The 20,990-nt window shown below is 38.2% G+C and overlaps 1 protein-coding gene across 1 annotated transcript in view; it reads left to right on the forward strand.

The window, feature by feature from the left end:
- Positions 1 to 20,990, forward strand: part of SLC13A2 (solute carrier family 13 member 2) — a 688,970-nt gene that overhangs the window by 572,725 nt on the left and 95,255 nt on the right. The gene's annotated exons all lie outside the window — the stretch shown is intronic.

The raw sequence follows: 20,990 nt of genomic DNA on the forward strand, positions 1-20,990 counted from the left end.
TTACTTGTAAAACAGAAGAAACTAAATTATTTAAAGCAGATTTTTCCTCATAAGAGGAAACTGTAGAAAACATTCCTCATCCTTTCACAATTAGAATAAACTTTAACATATGAGCCTGACAATTAAAACTTCTGAAAATCAAAGTTACAGAAGCATAAACATTTTTTCCCATGCTTATCAATAATTTTCCTATCCTTGTCAGAAAAGGTAGGGTTAGCGTTAACCAAATGTTTAGCAGCAGTAGGATTAACTAATGCTATAGCTGCTAGGTCAGGATTGGAATAAGAGTATAAAAACTTAAAAGACTGAGGAACTTTATACATCATGTCTGCCTTTTTAAGGGCAGTAGGGTGACCATCAAGGAAATTGCAGGCAGTGACACACATCCTCCAAAGATGACAGAACTGGAGGAATTGGTGAAAGTTCTGCAAATTCCTTCTGTAACAGCTCGTATTTTTTGAGGGACTAAGAATCCTCATTGTTCTCCCACTGAAAACACTGGCATGTTCTGGAAATAATCTCAGTGGCAGAGAAACACCACAGGTAGAACCAAAAACTGAGCTCTCCTCTGAGTCTAAATCAGAAAACTGAGGGGGAAAACTTGTATCTGTCCCTTCATCTTCTTGTCCAGATTCAGAATCTTAAATCACTTCACAAATCTCTCATTCATCCTATTTCCCTCTTCTCTTTACATCTCTCTCACACATCTTCTCCTCTTCCTCCTGCATGCTTTTCTCACCTTTTCTCTGTCTTCTCCCCATGCCACCTTTCCTGCAAATCTTCTCATTTGCCTCTTCTGATGCCTTCATACCTCTCTATATAATATGTTGTCATCCCCGTAGCATAAGCCATCTCTGTCATTATAGCTACATCTTATCCATAAAGCCTTGCTAAGCATAATTCCATTTTTCTACCCATGTTGTAAACTGCTTCTTGAACTAAATGTTGTAGCATAAGCTCGCATTTGTAAATATGTATATGTATTTATTTATTTTTAGCATATCATTTTATATGTAAATATGTTTTGTTCAATTCTTATGTGATCCTATTCACCTGGGCTGTGTCTGCAAATGGACCACTGAAATTAGTGCACTACCCTGGTAAACAAAATATGTATGTGTGTGTGTATGTGTGTGTGTGTGTGTGTGTGTGTGTGTGTGTGTGTGTGTGTGTGTGTGTGTGTGTGTGTGTGTGTGTGTGTATGTATATATATATATATATATATATATATATATATATAAACACACACACACACACACACATATACATATTTGTGTGTGTGTCTCCTTGGTGCTAGGTCTGTGGTTGGGCTGCTCGACTTGACTCATGTAAAGTGTTCCGGGTGCTCCCCCCCCACCACAAAACTAAAAGGAAACCCTAAACCAAACCAAAAGATGGAAGCAAGTCAAACGACAACCGAAACCAAAAATAAAGACTTGCAAGGAGTGTCCAAAAAGAAACCCTACTGCTGAACCTGAAGACACCCCAGAAGCTGGCTGCTTGCCAGGCTTCAAAAACGAGAATATTTTATTTTATTTTATTTTATTTTACATTTGTTTACCGGGCTAGTCTAGCTGGATATATGTCCATTTTCAGTAGAGGCCCGGGGAGAAAAGCTCCACACATAACAAAATAGGCAGACAGACAAGTTGTTAATAAGACATACAGTAAAATAGAAATATAAATCAAATTGTTAATAATATCAAGATACAATATTCTACAGTAATTGTACATTAAAGTGTTCAGGGTGCCCCTCCCCACCACAAAACTAAAAGGAAACCCTACTGCTAAACCTGAAGACACCCCAGAAGCTGACTGCTTGCCAGGCTTCAAAAATGCCTATATTCTACAGTAATTCTACATTAAAGTGTTCCAGGTGCCCCCCTGCCACAAAACTAAAAGGAAACCCTACTGCTAAGTGTTCCGGGTGCCCCCCCATGACAAAACTAAAATGAAACCCTACTGCTAAACCTGAAGACACCCTAGAAGCTGACTGCTTGCCAGGCTTCAAAAATGCCTGTATTCTACAGTAATTGTACATTAAAGTGTTCCGGGTGCTCCCCCTCCCCCCCGCCACAAAACTAAAAGGAAACCCTACTGCTAAACCTGAAGACACCCCAGATGCTGACTGCTTGCCAGGCTTCAAAAACACCTATATTCTACAGTAATTGGACATTAAACTGTTCCAGGTGCTCCCCCCCCCACCACAAAACTAAAAGGAAACCCTACTACTAAACTTGAAGACACCCCAGAAGTTGACTGCTTGCCAGGCTTCAAAAATGTCTATATTCTACAGTAATTGTACATTAAAGTGTTCCGGGTGCTCCCCCTGCCACAAAACTAAAAGGAAACCCTACTGCTAAACCTGAAGACAACCCAGAAGCTGACTGCTTGCCAGGCTTCAAAAATTCCTATATTCTACAGTAATTGTACATTAAAGTGTTCCGGGTGCTCTCCCCCCATCACAAAACTAAAAGGAAACCCTACTGCTAAACCTTAAGACACCCCAGAAGCTGACTGCTTGCCAGGCTTCAAAAATGGCTATATTCTACAGTAATTGTACATTAAAGTGTTCCGGGTGCTCCCCTCCGCCACAAAACTAAAAGGAAATCCTACTGTTAAACCTGAAGACACCCCAGAAGCTGACTGCTTGCCAGGCTTCAAAAATGCCTACATTCTACAGTCATTGTACATTAACGTGTTCTGGGTGCTCCTCCCGCCACAAAACTAAAAGGAAACCCAACTGCAAAACCTGAAGACACCCCAGAAGCTGACTGCTTGCCAGGCTTCAAAAATGCCTATGTTGTTGTGTCTTTCGGCTTTTCCTGGTTAGGGGTCACCACAGCGGAATTCTGGTCCGCTAATGATTGGCAGTAGATTTTTATGTGCCGAGTTGCCAACCCTGACGCACAACCTTCAACGAAGGTATGCCCATTCACGCATGTCTCCATGCAGAAGACACTCTAGCTGAGAATCGAACCGGTCAATGTCTTACTGTGAGGCGACAACGCTACCGCAGCACCACCACCGCGGATCATCAGTAATTGTACATGTATGTTGCTAATACCTAGAATTACCTTTAATATATATAATGCCTTTATTTGCTTGTTAACCCTTCAGTGTGAGATTTAGCAGCCTACCGCAGACCCCTAGCCTGTATCCTCCTCCAGCCTTTTTTCCCTCAAACTATTTTCTTTTACATTAGAATAAGCTTCTTGCCTACATCTCCTAGTTGCTATTTCCCCTCTGACCATGAGGTGGCAGCATTCTAGCAAGTTAAAACTGCTTTTAACTAGTTATCCAAAAGGACCTACAACTATTCTCTACTGACTAACTATAATTCTTTTCCCCTCGCTAAACTTTTGGGAAATCTCACTCTTACCTAGATTAATAATTAACATTTATTAGATAAGATAACACCCCCCCCCCCCCTATTTCACTCTCAGTTCTTCTTTAGTAAGCCATACCTTAAAGACAGCTGATACTTTTTTCTGCTGTGCTTACCTTATTGGAATCTTTTCCCTCCTGTGCTTCCTTGCCTCCTATTTTCAGCCCCTAGATCTGGCCAGTACCTTCTTTAATACCCCCTCCCCCTAGCTGGTTACCGCCCCTGAATTTACTTATACCAGGTATGAACTGTGGTGCCATTTTTAAACTCTACACCACAGCGTCCACGTCTCCCTGGTGCTAGGTCTGCGATTGGGCTGCTCAACTTGACTCAAGGTAGGTTGTCTACTGCATTCTGTGTTAATGTTGGACCTTTAATTCAGAGACTGTATTTTTCCTAGTTTAACTAAGGAGCAATCGGTTATAGTTATTCTTAATTAGTGAGGGCAGTACTATGCCAGAGTTACACCGTATCTATCGATTGCTCTAGGAGTGCATTTGTACAGAACTAGTAAGGGTCTCTCACCTCACAGTTTCCCTTAAAATGCCTCTGCTATATTGTGTGCTTGATTCTGCAGTTATTACCTGCTATAGGTCCTAGCATTTAGAAACGGTATGCACCAGCAGTACTCTGGATCAGTGTAGCTCGCAACATACTGTACGATTCAAGGAAATAGATCAAAGCTAAAGGCCAATGTCTTCAGTCTTTTTGTAATGGAGACTAGGTTAGCTATTTAATTGAGTGGGAAAAGTGCTTTAGTAGATAAATCTTAGCATTCTACAGGCTGCTTAAACCTATTGACATTTTGTCTGCAATGACACATAGGACACAGTAATAGTATCCTGTATTACTGGGACACATGGTGGGTGTTTATTCTAATTGGAATCTGATTCCCGTGCCTGCAACATAAGAAGGTTTCGTATGCCGCTGTTCACCTCACGACCTGCTTAGGCTCCAAGCGCATAGCTTTTCAATAATGGGGATCTTGTTTTTTGCATTACTGAGGCCAGCATTAAATGATTTGTAGTTAGGTTTAGTGGCTAGCACAATATATAAAGTTTACCTTTGCTGTTAACGGCCCAAATGAAACAGGAGGCCAGCATTAAATGATTTGTACTTAGGTTTAGTGGCAAGCACAATATATAGGTTTTACATTTGCTGTTTACGGCCCGAATGAAACAGGCCCCAAATTCAAGGCGTTTTAACAAAGGTGTTGATTCTCTATTATTTTTCCTAAGGGAGAACCCTTTTTCCGATTAGAGCCGCGTAAAAATAAGGAATTAAACATACCTAGGCAAAGATACTTAAGGCTTTAGTGCATGAGTGGTTTAGCTAAGACTAAAAGGGGATTAATGCATGTGGTGGCTAGACTTCTGTCTGTATGTGTTTGTTTTAATGCAAACAGAAGTCAGATATGTAAAGTAGAATACAGTGGTGATAGTATATGCAACGTTCATATTACATATCTATGGCTCACTCATAATGCCACATGTTCAAATAAGTGATTACATACAGCCTTCTACTTATTACTATTGTTTTTAATTTTGCATGCTACTTCCTTCTAAGAGTAAGCATTCTGTACAAGGTCACGTAGATCGCCTATCTTGCCACTAATTATATAATATGCTCTCTATGTGTAGAATAATCATGGTTTATTAGTTATTTCTCCTGTAACTAGTGTTTGTCGTGCATAGATAGCTCTAGGATATCTTTTTGAAGTGTTAGCTATAGTTATGTTATTAACTGCCATTGTTTTCTATGTCACTGTCTAAGTAATGCACTACTCTTTACTTGTTGCTTAACCCTGATTTAATGTTGACCTCTGATATTCATATCCCTTCCTTCTATTACTGAAGGTGTACAGTATAAGGATTTGGGTTGTAGAGTGCTATTTGTTAAGATAAAAGATTTCACTGCCAACCTTTGTTGTAGAGTAGTAGGGCTTAATATATAAATGGTTAACATATATGATTTCACTGCCAACCGTTGTGGTAGAGTGTTACTATTTAATATATAAGTTTTCACTGCTAACCACCATTTGTTTTACTTGACCTCCAACTACTGCTCACTTTTACTACCTTTCTCTTTGTCCCCTCACTCTTCCTCTTTCTATTTATCTCTCACCTCTCATTCTCCCTCTTTCTACTAATCTCCCACATCTGTATTTTTCACTATAACCTCGATTTCTACTACTTATATGGTCTTTTATCCTAACTTCCCCCTCTTCCTCCCACTCTGCATAACTAAAGTTTTCTAACTCAGTTTTCTCTCTTCCTGTCTTACAGTAAAGTGTTCCGAGTGCCCCCCCGCCACAAAACTAAAAGGAAACCCTACTGCTAAACCTGAAGACACCCCAGAAGCTGACTGCTTGCCAGGCTTCAAAAATGCCTATATTCTACAGTAATTGTACATGAATGTTGCTAATACCTAGAATTACCTTTAGTATATGTAATGCCTTTATTTGCTTGTTAACCCTTCAGTGTGAGATTTAGCAGCCTACCGCAGACCCCTAGCCTCTATCCTCGTCCAGCCTTTTTTCCCCTCAACCTATTTTCTTTTACATTGGAATAAGCATCTTGCCTACATCTCCTAGTTGCTATTTCCCCTCTGACCATGAGGTGGCAGCATTCTAGCAAGTTAAAACTTCTGCTTTTAACTAGTTATCCAAAAGGACCTACAACTATTCTCTGCTGACTAACTATAATTCTTTTCCCCTTGCTAAACTTTTGGGAAATCTCACTCTCACCTAGATTAATAATTAACATTTATTAGATAAGATAACACACTCCCCCCCCCCCCAATTTCACTCTCAAGCCTTCTTTAGTAAGCCATACCTTAAAGACAGCTGATACTTTTTTTTGCTGTACTTACTTTATTGCTCTTGCCCACTCTGTTCACCCTGTGGGCGAACTCCTCTCCCCTACCCTACTCCCAAATCTCACCCACCCCCAGGGCACCTTGCCTTATACTTCTATAACCACACCTCTATCCCACTTCAGCCAATAGCTCATTACTCACTTATCACTTTACTCCCAATTTACTCACATTCCCAACTACCTAATATTTCTCTTTAAATTGACCCACCCTTATCTGTCCTTCTGGAAACACTTATCTCCTTGTTTCACTGATCCCATTCCTCTTACTATGTCTATCCCTAGCTTACAAATATGCCTTAACTTTCTCCTCTTGTCTATAGTTCTTACTGCTCTACTTTTATCCCACTGCCTCTCATGCTATGAATTCCTAATCCTTAGTAAATTTCAACACCCCTTAAAAGAAACAACCCCTTTCTCTCATTTAGCTTTACATACCTACAGTAACATAACATCCTCATCATCCTGCCTTCTACCACAGTTCCATAGACTAACCCATATTAAGTATTTCCAAACCAGAAGTATTGACCCTATTTTATGTAAACTCATGAAACTTTCACAGAATCCCCAACAGCACCTACTTCTACATGGTGACATTCACCCAAATCCAGGTCCCAGCATTACCGTTCCTAATTCCCATTCGTCCCATCCCTCCATCTCTCTTACCTCAAACTTTCTTCTCATAGCCCACCTTAATATACATAGCATAAACAATAAAATCACTCAGCTACATGCCCTACTAGACTTACATTCCTTTGACATCCTTTGTGTAACAGAAACCTGGCTCAAATCAGTTTCTAAGGACAATGCTATCATCCCACCAAGTTATAACATCCTGAGACTAGACTGTCTAAATAAAAAGGGTGATGGGGTGGCAATATTGTTTAAATCAGAATTGCAGGCCACCTCACTAGATATTCAATCACCCTCACCTAGACATGCTGAGATCTTAATGACCACGCTCCAAATTAATGCTAATAAATCTATTTACATCCTTTGCTCTTACATCCCCCCAGGTAACAATATTAATACCCTTGAAAACACCCTTAGTTGGCTCTCCACATCCTTCCCACAAGAAACCATACTCCTTGGTGATTTTAATATTGACTGGAAATCTTGTACTTCTGACAACCCAATTACTCACATAAACCTTTATGGCTTTTATCAAACCATCACCTACCCTACCAGAACCCATAAACCTAGCAACAAACAAACCACCTAAGACTGGATACTAGTTAACAGTAATCCTCAGTTATATAAAACGGGCTTACTTCCTGATGATATTAGTGACCATTCTCTTACCTTTATAACTAGACAAAAGACCTCCATTCCCAATCAAATTAACTTCAGAACTACCCAGAACAAGAAAAATCTAAACCCAGTTAATTTTCAAGCAGAGCTTAAAGCCTGCAATTGGTCACCCCTAAAATACCTACCTCTTGATGAAGCAGTCTCTTACTTTAACAACAAATTCTTACAAATCCTGGAACACCATGCCTCCTCCTGCAATGTTAGAATTAGGAACAAACCTGCTCCTTGGCTCTCAAATGAGAAAAGACAAAAAATGCGACTGAGAAATAAAACCTGGAACAAATGGAGAAATACTAAAAACCCTACTGATCATTTAAACTATAGACAGCTCAGGAATGCCGCAAAGAAAAACAATTTCCTTGATAAAAGAAACTATTACCTTAAATTTCAACAAACCCAACATCAAAACCCACAAAAATTCTGGTCTGGAATAAATAAATTGCTCCATCGTGGACACTCGAAAACACCTACCCCCTCTAATTTGACTCAAAATTCTCCCAGCCAAATTGCTGACACTTTTAACAAATTTTCTCTGAAACTGTCCAATCTTTAGCTAATACCTTACCACCCATACAACCTGTTACCACCACTGAGTCACCCTTGCCAACCAATTTACCCCACCTACTACATCTGCAGCCTGTACCAACAACCTCTTTCATATGCACCCTACTTCTTAAACTCAAACCTTGTACTCCATCAGCTGACCTCTTACCAGCTGAATATCTGCAAATGGCAGCTGGAGTACTTGCCTACCCTATTTCCATCTTAATTAACAGAACCATTACTGAATGTTCCATCCCACATCTATGGAAAGTCTCACACATTATCCCACTCCATAAGGGAGATAACTCAAATGAACTCTCAAACTTCGCCCCATAGCCCTACTTTCCCCTTTAGCAAAAATCATGGAGAGATGTATTTATCAGCTACTTGATCATCTCCTCCAAAACCACCTACTATCGGACAGCCAGCATGGCTTTAGGCCATTCCATAGTACTACAACAGCACTCCTATCCTTATCGGACTGCATTAATAAAAAACGTAACAATAACTTCCTGTCCTCAGCCCTCTTTATTGACCTCTCTGAAGCATTTGACATGGTGAATCACCAACTTTTGCTAGATATACTTAAATCCCTGTCATTAGACACCCAGACAGTCAAATGGTTTAAACCCTACCTAGAAAACAGACAACAAGCAGTTCTCTGGGACAATAAATTATCCACTCAGCTCCCTATCACTCTTGTAGTCCCACAAGGCTCTATTCTAGGACCTCTACTCTTTACCATTTTCATTAATGATCTGAAAACATCCCTTCCACAAACCACCTGTATACAATATGCCGATGACTCAACATTAATATGTACCACCTCCTCGCCTGCAGTACCCAAAAAGTATTTACCTTAGTTGAAAACTGGTTCCATCAATGCTGTCTCCTCCTTAACCCTAAAAAAAAAAAACCTACTATTGTTCACTCCTACTCAGAAGTCCCCTGCTATTAACTTCACACTTATTTCTAATAATGGTACTGAAATAGCTCCTGACATCACCACCAAACTTTTAGGTGCAACAATTGACCACAATCTCAACTTTGACACACATATAAACCAATCTATTAAATCAGTTAATAGAAAACATGGTTTCCTTTATAGACTTAAACCCTTTCTCATAGCTTCAGCTAGGACTACTATTGCCCAAACTCACTTCATCTCCACCCTTCTCTATGCCTCCCCAATTTTTACAAACCTCTCAAAAAGCAGTATCAATAAATTGGCAACATCTTATAACAACATAGCCAGATTTGCCACTGGAACCCCATTTAGAACCCATCACTGCCAAAATCTTAAAATACTAGGATGGCTGGAATTGCAAAGTCAGCTTTTTATCCAGCAACTTACTATCATTCAATAGATCATGCATCATCCCACAAATACTCCCATACTCTGTAACCTTATCAGCCCATATAAAAACCTTACAACCCTACAATCAACCAGTAGGGTACTAGTATCCACCTTAAAATCCAACAACAAATCTGGGGATTGCCTGTTTACTAACTCTGTTGGTAACACTTGGAACAAACTTCCAAGTGAACTAACATCCCTTTCATCCACCCCACTTTTCAAGAAGCAACTAAGAATCTTCCTAAAATCACAATGGCTATGCCCTTGCACCAATCCAGACTGATACTATTTCTTCTTGCCTGACCTTCGTTAATGTCTATTATACCTACTTCCTGTTGCTTTGTTTTATCTCTATGTGTTCTACAGAAGAAGCACTCTTCCCATGGAACCAGTATATTAATAAACCTTCTGTTGCTTTGTTCCTTCACTATATATGTAAAAAAAAAAATTTGGATCTGTTTATAAAATGTTTTTAACTATGTCTGACAATAAGTGTATTTGTTAAATGTTATGATTTAATTGCTATGTAATTGTTGCACTTGCTTTGGAGCTTTTCTTCCCGGGCCTCTGCTGTAAATGGACATATATCCAGTCGGACTATCCCGGTCAACAAATGTAAAATAAAAAATAAATAAAAATATATATGAGGGTGTTGCAACTGCCTGAATAACATAAATATTGACAGCAAAAATACCTAATGTTCAAAATATAGACAGTCAAAAATACCTAAACACAAAATATTGACAAAACCTTACCACATCCTAGCTCAATGTTTTTGAGGTGTACAACCCCCTGCACCCCCACACCCCCTGTTAATTATATATACCAACTCTGAGATCACATAACAGTAGGGAAAGGACATATACCCTTCCTTGGGGTAATTTCAATTTTGTCAATATTTTATGTTTAGGTATTTTTAATTGTGGTCAATACCAAGGGCTCTAAATATACAGCAAACAAAGTGAGTGACAAGGGCCACTTTATTTGTCTGGTTCGCCTTTGAATCTAGAAGGGGGTAGCCAGAGCATGTGCTGTTTCTACTCTTGCTTCTGAACCTTTATACATCTCCAATCTCAGGTCCACAAATGAGGGCTCCAACCCCATTCTCAGCATAACCTTTCACAGTTTTCTCCATTCTACCCTGCCAAAAGCTTTTTCAGCATCTAACTTAGCAAGACGACCCTTCTTTTTTCCAGTCAGGCATTCTCTACAACCTATAATGCTCTTCCAATATTGTCAAAGGTTCAACTTTCTCCCACAAACCTTGCTCAATCATCCCATATCAGATATGGGATATGCTTCACTTATCTGCTGGCAAAAAAGGCTATTAAAATGCTATAGTCATTATTTAATATTAATATTTGTGTGTAGAAGGAAGCATAATCAGGATTTTCACTTGTTGATATATTATAACCATTACCACCTTCCCCCATGACTCATAGATCTTCTTAATCTACAAGATTTTGTTAAACAACTTTGTTATTCCAACATAAAAAGATACCCTATTCACTTCCACAATTCTAGGTGCAGTCAATCTGTCCTCTGGGATTTCTGTGTGACCAATCCATCTATCATAAATTTAATTTTGTCTTTTACATATTCCTTTAGGAGTTGTGCAGCCTGCTCTGGTTCCGCTTCTGAGATGTTCACATTTACCATAAATGCCTCCACAGCATGCTCTTCCTGCTACCCTGCTTCTGTACTTGTGCACATTAATTCGTAATGTTCATGCAATTCTTGTAATATTTGTCTGGGATGTCTCAGTTTTATCCCTGTCTGTCCTGAGACCAAATATGGCACAATTTATTCTGCCATCTGTTGTATAAGCTTTATTTCTTGGGTTGTTTAATATACAACAGAAACTTTGAAAAAAGGCTCCACAGCCCATTAGCCCTGAACTGAAATTTAAGGTCAAATTACTTCTATCAACTCGTTATTTTTATCCTCATATTCTAGTGCATCAAAGCCTCTCCCTGACCATCTATTCCTCTCCAAAGCTCCTATTTTTCTCAAATACACACATTTTATGCTGTTTTCCCTTCAGTCACTATATACTCCTTTGCAATAGGGGCTAACTCATTTTTCATTTCATCCCACTTACTATCAATGCCCTCTCTTCTAGAAGTCTAAGCATTATATCCTCTAGTCAGTTTGCACTTAGCAGGTTGAGGTGGATTTGGTCGAACCTACTGTAGTCGATTTCAGGAGGTCAAGCGGCGACAATGTCGAACCCGACATTGTCGAAATACAAATGCCCCCCTCCATCTTGAACCATGTTAAAGCCAGTTCCAAGGTTTATGGCTATTTGTATTTCGACAATGTCGAAATTCAACATTGTCAGTTTCACTGCATGGCGTCGACTATAACATCATTTGATGATATTTGGTTCGACCTACTGTAGATAAACCCCTCTAGTCTCCCTCTGGCATTCTTCCTGAAACTTTTTTACTTTGAGATTGTATGTGAGGAATCTAGACTGCTTATTGTACCTATCATCATTAAGGGTTTTGATATTTGCTATTACTAGGACATGATACAACAGACTAGCCTGCAAAACTTTAAAGCACTGAACTAAATAATTATATTTCACTGAGATATATCATCTACCCAGTCTACAAGCTGCTGTAATCTTCCCTGATGTAAAAGTATATGCTTGTGAGCTGCCAGCATCTTCCGCTATGCCCTCCTCCAGCCACATTGATTTTAAGTACTTTGCCACACATCTACCTAATCTAGTCGCCTTTCTTCACTTGAGCCGAGCATTTGCATCCCCTTTACTAGTTAGCATATTCAAGTCCCCTAGGCAAAGATCCTTTCTTGAAATTACAGAAGCTTACCCATAACAGATTGAAATTACTGTTTGTTAAACCCTAAGGGACGATATAGCAATGTCACTGTGACCATACTCTTGTATTGATACTTGCCTTTGATTGCAACAAATCTACACTCAATGTTTCTTAGGGAATTATCCATGCTTATCTTACATTCCTATCAACACGTCCACCTCTCTGCTTCTCACTCCTTCCTTCTTTTCCAAAGAAGGATTCCTTATTGTAAATGCCTCCAAGAATTTTACTATTTTCACTGTACCCATGTGGGTCTCCTGCACAACCACCACTTTTATTTTCTGCATCTCTACATACTGGAGAAATGTTTTTTTTAATTTATTTATCAGCCTATTAACATTCCAGGCCATTATTTTGATTGCCTCATTTGCCATCTGTAATATACATGAAATATTAAGCCATACTCTACCATTCCTTTGTTCTAGGGCTACACCTCACAAAACTTGGCCTCCCACTTTCTTGTTTAGTACCTGTAGTTGTCCTCCAGTGCCTAACCTGCTTAATAATCTTACATTTTTTAAAGTCCACTGGCCCCGCTGGCATTCTTGTGTGATCATCACTAAACAAGTTAAACTGTAAAAAACACACATTTTTAACTTTGATAACATCTTCACATATTATTATGTACATTGCAGCTATCAGATAATAACTGATTGGACTTTTCTGTCCCTCAGATAGCCACTAAAAATATATTTATTTGCATCAAGTCCAAAACAGACTGCACATTTATATATATATATATATATATATATATATATATATATATATATATGTAGGTTCCTTACAGCCAGGTTAAATCCCATTGTCGGTGTGTATTTTCTTCAGTCCACTGGGCTGCATATTTAAAATTATATATAACTGTCCATGGCTTCTTCCACCATCTCCTATACAGTATGACTTATCACAATTTTAGTGTGGCATGCACCATTAATTTACTATTGAAATCCACCATAATCACAAGATCATTCATAGCATAAGTATCCTCCCCCTCTCATAATAGCCGGTCCTGCTTCAGCCAATTAGCAGATTCCCATTGTTATGTTAATCTCATTAACCTCTTTGCTTTCTATTAGTAATTCTTGTCACTTACAACACAGTTATTTGAAGGAACTGCGGCATGTACCTTGACCATCGAGTCATCACTTTTGCCTAACTGGTGATGTGTTCTCAAAAACTGAGAAAGTTCTTTTTGAATTACTTGTATTTATCTGCTTGTCCTGCTCCACTTCAGCCATTGTTCATCAATATTGCTGGCATAAACCCTGCCCATGTGTTTTCAAAAACTTTGTCACTTTCTGGGGGCCCAAGAAAGTTTTTCTCCCTGTTGGTAGCTGAAGCCACAGGTTAGACTGAGTTGAGTAATTTGAATTTGAGTCTTTGAATTCTGCATAACCTTAATGATGGAGAGAATGTTGTCCTCCTCTGCATGGAAGCCCCACAGTAGCCATTATCAGTCGTGATGTGCTGGTTTCCATCCTTACATACCATTCCTGGCCTCTAGATTTTCAATATTAACTCTTGTTTCAACCTGTAGGACTCAAATCTTGCTATTATGTGCCTGGGTCAATCACAGATAACCCCTACAGCATGAGTAAGCATTCTATGTGCCTTGCAATGTGTATACTGTCCTTATTCAACCCGACCAACTAGCCAGGTGTCTCTGAGTAAAGCCCCTTCAAGTCATTCAAGCACTCCATCAGCCTATTATTCTTTCTCCTGGCATGGTCCTCACTGTCTGTCTGCTTATCACAAAGTTTCTGATATCTGAATTCCAGGCTGGTGACCTTGTCCAGCAGAGTAGCATTTTGTTGCTGCAGTGAAGCAACAGTGTCTGAGTGAACAGTTAAAGTTCTGTTAATTTTCTCATTTCATTTTGCAGCACCTTCCACAAATGCATCCAACTTATTGCTGACTTTTTGCATTTCTAGTAGAAATAGTTACAAGGCCAAATGTTGATTGGTCAGAGCTGTCTGCAGCCCCTCTTCGTGTGCTCTTCTTCTGCCATGCAGGCCTCCACATTATTGCTGTGTGGCAAATTACACTTTTTTCTTGTTTTTTTCAGGTGTTCCATTCTTTCAAGACATCCATACAACTCACTAACTGGACCTTTGTAATAATTTGTACATCCCCAGTTGTGTTGAGAGATCTCTGACAATTATCTTCTTGACATTTGAGAACTGCTGGACAATGTATTATCTATTAGCATGCCATATCAGAAGTCCTTTTTGTTTACTTCCTACAGCACTAACAATCTCCTTACCCAAGAAATCTCCACATCTATCTCTGCAACTCCTATTATCACTCTACAACCTGTTCCCACCTCTCTAATGCATAAGATTCTTCTCAAATTAAAACCTTGCTCCCTCTCCTCAGACAACTTTTTTCTGAATACCTAAAACTAGCAGCAGATGCAATAGCCTGCCCTGTTAGTATATTGATTAACAGATCTATCACAGAATTAGAAGTTCCTCTACTTTGGAAAAAAATCTATTGTAACACCCCTACATAATGGTGGAAATACCAATGAACTGACAAACTATCAACCCATCTCTAGCCTCTCCCCATTATGTAAAATACTAGAAAAGTGCATTCATATGCAATTATTGAAAGATCTTACTGATAACAATCTCATCGCTCCCACCCAACATGGTTTTTGCCCAGCACACAACACATCCACTGCATTTATATCATTCACAGATACTGTTAACATAGCCTTGGATTCAGGCCGGCTAACCTGTGTAATCCTACTGGATCTCTGTAAGACCTTTGATACACCATCACATCAAAAATTATTACAAAAGTTATCTACATTAGGATACTGTCCACTAACTCTAAGATAGTTTGCCAACTACTTAACAAATAGGCAGCAATGCGTTTGATGGCAAACTAATCTTTCACAGTACCTTGAAATCAAATACAGAGTCCCCCAAAGTTCCATTCTTGGACCCTTACTTTTCATTAATAAACTCCACACTGCCTCCCTCCAAAGCATAATCAACCAATACGCAGATGATTCCACAATTATCCTCTCCTCCAAAAACTTTCAACATCTCCTAAAAATAACTCATGATACATTTAACTCCATTGAAACCTGGCTAAACAATGCTCATTTATTACTTAATCCCAAAAAGACCAAACTATCACTGTTTACACCAAAACCTCTTCTCCAGGACTTTAAAATATATTCGCAAAATAACACAGAAATAGAAATCATAACTCATGCAAAGCTATTGGGCGTCACCATTGCCAATAAACTCTCCTTTGAAAACCATGTACTAAATACCATTAAAAAATACATATTAAGTTTGGAAAACTCTACAGACACAAGCATTTCATGGACAGCTCCACCAAAAAAATACGCTCCAATACTCTCTTGCTCCCTTCACTCTTGTGCAGGGCCCCCAGCCTCACTAACCTCAACATAACTCTCAAAAGCAAGCTGCAGTCATGCTACTACAAAATAGCTAAATTTGCAACTGGCTTATCTTACCGCACACACCACTGTTATGCTCTCAATTAATTAAACTGGCTAGATTTCCCCACTATCTCAGTTATGTACAACTAACTCAAGCATACAAAATAATATACAAGCCTGAGAGTTGCCCAGCTTTAAATCCAATCCTACAACTGTATAACCCATCCAGAAATCTCCACTTCACTAATAAACAGCTTTTAGAAGTACATAAACCTAAAAAAGGATCTGGTCAAAGCCTTGACTCCTTTACCATTGCAAAACTATGGAATACCATACCCTCACATATCACTATCTCAGACTCCTTTAAGACTTTCAAACTCACTCTAAAAAATCACTTTCTTAACACTCACACCTGTCCTTGCTGCTCTCCCAATAACTAAAATACTCTACCCTTATCTGTTAACTAAATTCCTCATACTACCTGTTTTACCTCCTTCCAGCCATCTCTTCACTGCCCACTCTCTCACCCAATCCATCACCTTGTATCTCCTACTCTCGTACCCTAACTCACTTCCTAGTATCTTCATATTTCTCCTGTCTCCCAGATTCTATATTTCAAACTATTATACTCATACTCACATACCTACCCTCTTATCATTTATTTCTAAACACTACTATACTTATCCCTCTGTCTCAATAATCCTACATTTAAACCTTTCACTCTCTAAATCCTGCAGAACTAACTACCAATTATATACCTGTAATTACTTAATTATACCTTCTTACAAATATAATTCTACCTTGCAGTTTTAGATAGACTTCACCTTAAACTGTTATTCTATTTACCGATTTTAAACTGTGTTATGTCTTTAACTATATGTAGTAATATATTAAAGTTACATTTTATTTTTTTCTATTCTACAATGTAAAATGTATACATAACTTTAAATTGTCAAAATGTCTGTACTTTGGGTGGAGCTTTTCTCCCTGGGCCTCCACTGAAAATGGGTTTCTGACCCAGTCGGGCTTTCCCAGTCAACAAATGTCAGTCAATAAATAAATAAATAGTGTGCATTGTTCATCTTGAAAGTGATTTGCTGTGCATCTAAGTGCTTACTTAATATTAGGATATTTGCTTGATAAATTTCTGCCTCTTTGAATCTGTGCAGTTGTTTAAAAAGGGGTTTATCTAACTAAAGTGAATTATTGTACTGAAAACAACTTCATTATTCTAATATAATAAGAGTTTTGTGTGAAATGTTATGATGTTTTTAATGTATTTGTGCCTCATGTTCAGTAAGTGGCTTATTCAGTTAGTTAATTACTAACAGTGAAAAGCATTTTAGTACGACCATATGATGAGTGACTGCATGTAACATAACTGTGTTTGAATAAAATGTATAGATACACATTTTCTGGACTATCAGCTGACAGCTAGGTACACCTGTTTAAATATAGCTTGCTCACAAAGTGATATATTATAATAGCAAAATTACTATTTTCTGATAGTGAATGAGTTTTATGCAAACTGCTAAGTTACTCATTAGCCCAACTGGCTTCATGAATTCTTGCTTCTTGTCTACTCCGAAAACTGGTAAATATCAAAGACTGGGTGTTTACTGTGTTATAGATATTCATGGGTGAAGGTACATAGGGTAAGTACTTTGGCTGATTGCATATTTATAACATTATAAAAATAATATTCTACTATTGTAGAAAGACATGTTGTAAATTGTTAATTATTACAGCTAAGGTTTAAACAAATGATTTGCTAATGTGTATATTCATAATGATGATGCTTGTTTATTTATATCATTATTGTGTTTCATTTAAAATAGTCACAGTATTTGTTTAGTTTTGAATTAAATGTGTTTGGTTATATGAGCACATTGGTGCAAATTGGTGTTGGATATGTTTGTGCAAGCTTCTGTTATATTATAGGGTTGAGATGTCTCTTTTTTGATAGAAACTATTTTTATTTATAATTGATACAATATTTCATTGTACTGAGTATGACATTGATTGGTCAACTATATGGGTTGGTATGCAGTTTACAGAAACATTTTCTGTTCTATATTTCATTTTCTTGTCAGTGGTTGGGGGGAAATAGTTGTGGCTCACTCCTTTTTATGTTATATTCATTGTCACTGAATAGTGTTCTGGGTGTAATGTGGGGTATTTTTGTGCTTTCTAACTGTTCTTTGCTTAAACTTTTATCTGGAAGTATTGGCAGTGAAGGTGCTATTAAATAATGTTGCATGTTTATGGTGTACTGGCTTACTGCTGTTATTCAGAGGTCTTGTGATGTGAATTAACTGTAAGTAAGTAGAGTTAGTGTGGAACATATGAACTTTAACACCTATAGTATTAGATGCTTGAGATGGGTATGATAGGATAACAAGGCTAACTATTACTGGAGGGACTTTTATGTGGATTAGGTATAACTGGAATGATCCATTGCTAATACTGGAGACTTGTAAGCACCATTGTATCAAGGTGACTCGATCAGAACACTTAACTTGCATATTATCATAATAACTAAAGAGTGTGTCTGTATAGAAAACTAAAGTGATATTAAAGGCAGAATGTGTTACTATGTATTATGACTCTCATTTTCTGGTGATATAAGATTATTGAGCTTGGATAAGCAAAAAGAGGTGGAATAAAATGTGAGAAGGAGTAGTGAATATCTTAGAGTGATATTCTCAAATAATATGTAGGAAGATGAGATGATGATATAATGTTATGATGTCAGTTTGATATCAACCTCTACAGCACTGGTTTATGGCAAGATTATATTGACAGTTTTGTAAACAGTCTGTGTGTTTGGAAGCTTGTATTCAATTATTAGTGTTTATGCTTTCTTCAAAGAAATTAGATATGTACTGTCTGCCGCACTGCTGAGTTTACTTGCTTTCAATTGTTTGTTTAGTTGAAAGCAAATCCTCAATGCTAAGCATAGATTTTGCTTTACATGAACCACAGTAGCCTCTTTTTCCATTTACTTTTTGATCTGTGGAATTCTGTAAAGATGTATTCCTTATCCTGATTTTTTTAATAGTTTAATTTTTTGTTGCTCAAATCTAGTCTGACAGTTCAGGAATTTAAGGACTTCAGCACATCAGACCTGTTCATCAACATGTCTTCCTTCAAGTTCTTACAAATTCATATTCGTTACTTCAATAATGTTGTCTATCCACCTTAGCCTATGTCATCCTTTCTTCTTTTCCCTTTATTCTTAGCATCACTGTATTCTCCAGTGAAGCATACCTCTGCATTACGTAGCCAAAGTATCTGAGTTTTAACCTTACTATCAGACATTCCAGTGAAAAGCCTGGATTTATTTTTAGTCTTACTATCAGACATTCCAGTGAACAGCCTGGATTCATTTTATTAAGTAGTGACTGATTTGATCTTCCCGTAGTCCATGAAAACCTCAAAACACTACATTTTAAGAGCATTTATCTTCTCCTTACTTAAATACCAACTCTCTTAGCTATAAGTTATTACTGAGAAAAAACAAAGTTTTGGCTATTGGAGCATTGTTGACAATGTAGTATATTTGCTCTTGATCATCTTTTTCCATATTTGCCTTAAATTTCCGCACAGGAAGCAAGCATATTTTAATTTCATGGCTGCAGTCACCATCTGCAGAGATCTTTGAGTCAAGGAAGATAACATCTGTATTTGCTACTTCTTTTCCAATCTGTTTGGAATGACATGCTAGGACTATATAACACACATACCTCTCAGCCTTACAGAATTCCACAGTATTTCCTGTTTTTGGGAGCAAAATAATAGGGTGACATGAATTACTGAGTGGCCTCTTCAAGTCCTGATTTTGTTTTTTGTTTTATTTACATTTTTAGTGAACGGTGAGGTCATCACACATTGCTGTTATATTCTGCAATGTCATCAATGTGCATGGGCGTGCATTATAACGTTAGCATCATGAGATAGTGTGGCAGTGCCTGACTGCTAATATGAGGAGTGTGATTTCAACATTTTAAACAACTGATTGCTTCGTATTGGGTGCGGGGGTTACACAGTTAATATATTCTTAAACACATGGAAGTGTAATCTGGTAACCTTGATTTTGTGCAAATGTAGCTGCCATTTTCTTTGGAGCAGGTTATGATTTATTAAATATTTACAATAATATTCACTGAGTGTGCCATGCAAGCAGTGCCCCACTATTCCCACTGACATTGGAACAGTCACAAAATATCAAATTCTGCAACAGCTATCTCTCCTGGTTTATCATGCACGCAGATGATGTGTCTTCCAGCCCTATAAATCTCCTTCCCTTACTACAGTTAAATGTTAATCACTCCCTCAGCTGTCAACAAAGATAGCTTGGCTTACTAAAATAAACACTTCTGAATAGTACATGTTTGATGCTTATGAAATGCATTCAGCAGTCCGCCCCCAGCGCATTAGGAACTACAGCAAAATCTGGTTATTCTAGCTTGGGAACAACCTCTCCTAACTACCTCACCAAATTTAAGACATCTGCTTTTATGCTTTTACAGTGGGTTGTTTCAGCGCACTTACAGTGGGATTCATACCACGTGACCCCACAATGACTGCTGTCTCCTAGGCAGGTTCTATCAACACACCTGCTAACAGGAAAGGCAACAAAAACCATGTCTGCAGCAACAGTACCACCACCAGGTAGCCAAGATAGTGTCGCTGTCAGCCTTTATGCTATGTTTCCTACTGCAAGGATCACTTTACCAATGGGATCCAGTATTTTCATGTCATCATCTGGAACTTTTATCGTACTGGAACTGGTAAGCATCTGGCATCTAAACTATATAGTTGCCGAGCTTCAGTCATTTAATTAATTTTCTGGGTTGCACTGATAGTGCCAAGGGGCATGCCTAGCTTATTTGAAAGTGGGTGTAGCAGGTGGTTGATTCAAGCAATTCTAAGATGGTGTAGGGGCAGTCCACAGTACCTGGAAGATTTATTGATGTCACTTAATGTTTATTGTGAATACCTAATAATTTTATTGTTTTACAGCTAAGAGCAGGAGATGCTTGGTATGATAATTTAGTCATTCACTCCTTTATGAGTTTATAGATAGGTTTATAGATTAGTACTAGGCTAATTGCCCTTGTGGGCCATTTTAGGCCTAGCCAATTAGCCCTTGAAATAATCAAACCCTGCATTTTGTGTCTTTAAGGTAAATACCTTAACCATTATGCCAACCTCCCAACCCAACTGGGTGCATGCGGTTTGGGTAAAATATCGT

The sequence above is a fragment of the Protopterus annectens genome, chromosome 13.part0, assembly GCF_019279795.1.
Source record: "Protopterus annectens isolate FY-2018-M chromosome 13.part0, PAN1.0, whole genome shotgun sequence".
Classification (NCBI taxonomy): Eukaryota; Metazoa; Chordata; order Ceratodontiformes; family Protopteridae; genus Protopterus; species Protopterus annectens.